Genomic DNA, 6,933 nt, shown 5'->3' on the forward strand with positions numbered 1-6,933 from the left:
TAAAAAAAATTGAGATTATTACCCGTACGCGCGCCAATGATGAACATAAAATTCTTAATTGCGTGTCAAAAAATGCGCAATAACTACCTCTTAAAACCCACCAAATTTCATTTGCACATCTCGACCGGTTTCAGAGCAATAAATTAAATCGTCAGTTTTTAAGAAAAACTTTGACACCCCGTATCTCGGAAAACGAATCATTTGTGGACATACGTTTATAAGCAAACTGCCATTATTTTCTCATGTAGAATCACCCCCTGAAATTTGTCGCACTTATTTACTAACACCCTGTATAACAATTTCCCTGGCATTCCCAAAAAGTACTTGAATCCATTGACTGAAGGAGAATTTAGGAACATTCTTGATATTAAACTCAAACATTTCTCAAAAATTTAAATAAAAAGAGTCGTCATGTAATTAACATTATAATCTATTTTTATATGATCGATGTTTTTTTTTACTTGTTTTTAATAACCTATTTAATTGCTAACAATGGAACAACGACATCACTCAGTTTGTTTGTCGAAGTTGAAGACATGATTAACTGTCATATTTCTCTAATTAATTCTAAATGCCTCAATATATTAATTAAATAATTAAAAAATTATGTCATAAAATGTCAGTGGGAAAGCGACCTTTATTTAGTATCTTAAAAAACTTACCAAATCTTAATGAAAAGTAAAGTTAAAATTAGATTTAAATAAATCATCCTTGACGCTCTGTATCTCCAAAACAGAAGATGATAGACCTATGGTCCATAGAAAAAAATGTTACTTTTTCATGTTCTACTTAAACCAAGCAATCTAGATATTTTTCAATTTTTGAAATCTGCTTAAATTTTTTTATAAATTTTTTTCAAAGATATCACAAATTATCACAAATTTTGTATACAGTTTTATTATCCATTTCAGTATGGCATGTATTTCTTCGACAATATTTCAGATAATCCGTGGCACACTTAACTATATGAAGAAACAATTGAAATACAAAAAAGGAATTGAAATATTTTTTGTATAAATATGTAATATATTCAAAGGGAAATTTTTCACAGATGTTCAAAATACGTAGCGTTTTATGCTTAAAAAAATATCAGTTTCAAGAATCGGAAATTATAAAAAAAATTCATAGACGTCACTGGATTCTAGGATATAAAATGCTGAATAAAAAATCCCCTTTACGAAAATATAAAATTTTACAAGAAAAAGTTACTCGTTATTACAGAAAAAATTATAATAATAAAAAGTATCTAAAAATGAAAAACATCTTGCATTTCTTAAATAATGAATCAAGAGATCGAGATGATTTCGGTCAGTCAATTTTTCTCGAAAATCAGACCCGTTGTGTGATAGATACCCCAAAAGTGAATTTGGCTCATCCTGCCACAGTATTAGTCCAGTCGCCCTAGCCAAAATTGTATTTAAGGATGGCATTAATTCCGAAGTGCACAATTTTTTTCATGCGCCTAATTTTTTGCTAGTAGATGAGGAAAAAAATTGTTTTGTATGGGAGCGAACCGGAAAAATTCGGAAAATGGTCGGGAAACTGCAAAAAAAGTATTTCGTAAAAAAACTGTTAGGAATTTCACAATCATGCAAAGGATCAAAGCTGTACAGCATAAAATTCTCTACATTGAATTATGTCCCATAATTTTAATTTTTTGTTCAGAAAATTTGGGATGAAGGTGAAATAATATAAAGAGATACGAGAGTAGAAAATTGAGGATTTATTCCAACTGGAATGTTTTTTTAAATATAATTCACAAAATATACACTAGATCCATCGAGTTATCGATGATAACTCATCTTGATCGCTATAAGGTGACTCTGTATCCAAAATCTCGTCACTACATTCGTTTTTTGCTTCATCCCCAACACAAAGATGTTTCTCATTAAACATATCTATAACAGGATTAATTTCTTTTGTTCTACAGACGACATGATTGCTAGAGACCGTTATGTCGATGCAAGCAGACACGCAGACGAGCGCTGCACGCATACGACAACATTAGAAAAAATCGCGAATATTTTCAAAATTCCATTCGAACCTCTACATACGACGCAAGAGACCTCGTCGAGATAAAGCATATCAGGTGGCCTTACTTCATCGGATGATGACAACGACCTGTGTCAAAGCTTTCTCTGAGATCTTCATCGAGGGACGAGGAAAACGAAAATTTCGACACACTTTCGAAATGTTCATGAATTGGATTGACTTTAAATTCAACCTCCTACAAGACCTCTGGGTGACTCTGTCAATTTTCAGACTCCAAACTTCAACCAAACAGTCAGTCCAGCCGGCAGTGCAAACGTCGCCGTCCAAAATAAAGAACATGCACCCGTGTCATTTGCACTTATTTAACCTGTTCTATCAAACAAGTATATAAATAAATCACAAATTTAAATCTTAATCTGAGTTATCATTTCTTTACACAAAAATCCATAAAACCGAACTCAGCGCTCTTAGCTATACACTGCAAATCAACCTTTATACAAGCTTTCGTACAGGCACTCCACGGAGTCCGTACATGAGTGCATAAACTTTAGTGAATAAAAGACAGTGATTTTTAGACACTAGGGTATCAGACCCGCAAAGTGAACAAAAAAAAAAACCCGAACCATAAACATTAGCAACTGGACTTTACTTTTAATTTAAGATAATGTTTGACATACTACTACAACCAAACAACTAGTTCAGCGAATAGTTTAACAAATACCATACATAAACCATGAGAATATAGAATACCTACGAATTAAATTGTAATTGTAGCATTAACTACTATAATTGTGATCTGTTCTTTTATTATATTTACCTATGTTCAGTGTTAGAATCACTTTTTATTATAATAAATTAATTACTTCGATTTCAAGGTCTGCAAGTCATTAGTGACTAAAAAATATATTTTTGCTGATAAATGAGAACATTGAAATCAATTTAACTATATTTAATTACAAAAAAGATATAATAAAGTAAGTACATAATGCATTCATAGCACTTGATTACAAAAAAGCAATTAATATGTGCAGACGAAAATACTTGGTGTATTTATATAATTTTAATCATAAAAATGTAAATTTCTAGAATGTATAACATGTGTAATTTTTCTCAGTAGAAAACTTTGTATAAGTATTACAAAAAAAAACATTAAACAATAATCAATGCTTTTATTTACAAATCAATAAAAATCTTTCAGAGTATCAATAATATCTTTTAATACCTCTCGACGTCTAAAAGCAATTATTCCTGTAACATTGCAATTATTCCCACCGTTGAAGTACTTAATACTTAGCTCATTATTTCGAAGAGTTTCGTGGAAATCAGTCATGCCACCTCCTAAGGAATTTAAGATCGCGTGTGGAGCACAGGTGTCCCACTTAAAAGTTGTTCCTTTTGTTAATACGTAAGCATCAGCTAATCCTGAAAAAAAAGTACAATTTATTACAGTATTGTATTAACGAAACAGTTAAAATATTATTCTTTATGAAGTACTAACATCAATATTGTTGTCCATGTCTAGATTTCTTTATCTTGACATTACAATGATAACTTTTTAACAGAACTGCCCTTTCTAAATACATAGTTACATTAGATATGAAGGACTAGCTTTTAAAATGATACTGTTTGCCGGATAGTTCCCATTTTTGAAACCCATCGATGTTTGGATAATGTAGGTTTTCACCTGCGATCTGGTCTTCTCTCTTTATAAATTAGGTGCCGATANCTAGCTTGTCTACGGAGTTTCTTTAATAACCTTAGATAATTGGTATCAAAAAGTATATATCGACGGGTTACTACGAAAACATGCTATCTCAAATTTAGCTTGGAAAACATGATATCTAAAATTATTGTACTTGGAAAACATGCTACCTCAAATTAAGCTTGGAAAACATGCTAGCTCAGACCTTTAAGTAAAAACATGCACGGTTTCAATCATTCAATGTGCATTTCAACGCCAATGCTAGCAAGATCTGAGCTAGCATGTTTTCCAATCTTAATTTGAGATAGCATGTTTTCGTAGTAACCCGTCGATATATACTTTTTGATACCAATTATCTAAGGTTATTAAAGAAACTCCGTAGACAAGCTAGTAATATTGATCTACAGCGACAAACTCATGGTTGATTTTTCTCATAAAAGAAAGAGCATTTTTTAACAGAGGCGAAACACAGTTTTTTAACAATTGCTCACGAATCATTCCAGAGGCTTCAAATCTGATACCCTGTAGTTCCGTTATAAATACTTACCTACAAAATTAAAATGGAAACTAATATGCAGCGTCGAAATTAGAAGCGGTTTCAACAGCTAAAAAAGATATTATGGTTATAGAGGTTCTTTGTATGACAGATTTAATTGCATCGTTTCTATTCACAAGGTTTCGTGCTATGTATTTTGTGTTTTCTTCGTAAAATGCACGGTTTACGTGCGTAAATCCAAAAATCACGATAATATTAGCAGGGAATCATAAATTAAAGTCAATAAATCTTTTCTAATTTCTCAACAGATAGGGGTATACCTATGTAGTATGTATAATATGTTTAAAAAATGTTCGTCCTCTCTATCTTTGATGTTTTCATATTTAAAAAAAATTGTATAGGTCAAATTTTCATATGATTTCAAAATTATATTTCTAAGAAAGTTGATTGTTGCATTCTGGATAATATATTAATCCTGTGTATTCTTTAAATAGTACACACTGTACGTTTTTATATATGGAGAGAACACTTTCTCAGATTTGACATAAGGTTTGATAAATGTATCTCTAATAATAAAGAAGATACAGCCAAAAGAGTATGCTAACCATAATAAACTATTTAGGCTCGTTTGGCCATTTCTCTTTTATTATTATATAACCGGAAGTGTCAAAATTCTAAATATTTTAGCCGTGTTGCCCCTTCTGCCTTTGCTAGGTTGCCAAATTTTCAGATTTATCGAGATATCGTTAGTGGCGGTTCCTGGTGGGACACCATGTATACGTGACAATAATGAAAGATTCAATGTATTACTAGAAATTGGCGCGCACACACATTTATATTTTCAAGAATATATTTGTTTGTATTCGTATCTAAATGTTGGAATGTAACAGACATATACTCATCATCTCATCAAGCATGGAAATGAAAAAGAAAGAAAATGAGGGTAGGACATTGTCCTATTAGTCCTAGTACACACACGAATCGGCAACTGAGTGAAGTTAGCCCCCAAAACTAACTTAAAGAAAACTTTATAACAATTCTGAGGTTATCTATGATTGTACCTACTACAACCAAGTTTCTCCCACAAACTTACTTGTCCGACAGAGGGATGAAAATCAGGTAATTTTAAAACTTTGTCCCTAATTTACTTTACAGATTGCTATACAGGAATAAGATAAATATCTATAGGAATGGTAAAAAAAATTTCACTAAATCCTATATTGCTATGTGAACCAATGGACACTTGACGACAGAATTCCAAAGTTCCACTGAAAATATTTCTATTCTTTTGTAGTCCCGTTGCAATATTTACTATACAAGTTACATAATTTTTTGTCACACTTTCATCGTGATTTGAGTACTGGTAACATAATGTTTTAATCAACTTTGCAAATTATTAAAACTTTTTCAGTGATAATTCTGCATTTTTTCATAAATACATACTTTATATTATTAAATCTCACACATTTTTACTCTTTTTTAAGGTATTAAGCTAATTCAAACAATTCCTATCAAATGAAGTCAAACAACATTCTTCGATACCAGAAAGCTAGATATGCAAAAGACACCCAACCCCCCCAGACAATATTGCTAACTGTTGGTATTACGGGAAACAGCTACTGTATGGGCTACATGCCCCCCTATACTATCCAGAGCAACGTAATAATATATTTTTGATTTTGGCGCGGTGACACTGGGAAATTTTCTCTTTCTTTAACTGATTTGCTGGGGCGATTTTGATTTTGATCGTGATTTTGTTTTTTTAAGTTTAATGTAATAAATTACACATTTTAAAGTCTTATTTAATGTAAAAATATAAAAATTTAGTAACCAAAATTGGGGCTCAAAATGGCAAATAAAACTGGCAAAAAATGTATGGATGGTCTAAGAAATAGTGATGGAAAACAGTTACATACCCATAGCACCATATTAGATTTATTTACACATTTGTCGTGTACATTAAACAATTGTTTACTTCAGTTCAGTCTCTTGTCTGCCTCTCTTCCAGCGAACTTATTGATCGCTCTGAAACATCAGCTGGTAAAATCTATACCTACTAGCTTAATAAAAAGTAAACTTATATTTTCTATAAAAAAATAACCATCTCTGTTTCCAAATTATGAGCTTGCGTGAATATTTAAATTAACATAGAAGAATTATATAATTAAGGTGCGAATTATATTTTTCTACATGATCTACGTTTAAAACTAACATTTAATATTCGTGAATGTTAATGAATAAAAGTGAAAATTTTAAGTATTAGTAACGCCTTCTGGAACATAAAACCTGATATCGGCATTTTAAATAATATCACTTTTTATGTTACATTAACTTTATTAAACTATTTTAAATTAATTCCAAAAAAATCAATATTTGCTAGCTTGTCTACGGAGTTTCTTTAATAACCTTAGATAATTGGTATCAAAAAGTATATATCGACGGGTTACTACGAAAACATGCTATCTCAAATTTAGCTTGGAAAACATGATATCTAAAATTATTGTACTTGGAAAACATGCTACCTCAAATTAAGCTTGGAAAACATGCTAGCTCAGACCTTTAAGTAAAAACATGCACGGTTTCAATCATTCAATGTGCATTTCAACGCCAATGCTAGCAAGATCTGAGCTAGCATGTTTTCCAATCTTAATTTGAGATAGCATGTTTTCGTAGTAACCCGTCGATATATACTTTTTGATACCAATTATCTAAGGTTATTAAAGAAACTCCGTAGACAAGCTAG

This window comes from Anoplophora glabripennis, unplaced genomic scaffold (genome assembly GCF_000390285.2).
Source record: "Anoplophora glabripennis isolate ALB-LARVAE unplaced genomic scaffold, Agla_2.0 scaffold768, whole genome shotgun sequence".
Lineage (NCBI taxonomy): Eukaryota > Metazoa > Arthropoda > Insecta > Coleoptera > Cerambycidae > Anoplophora > Anoplophora glabripennis.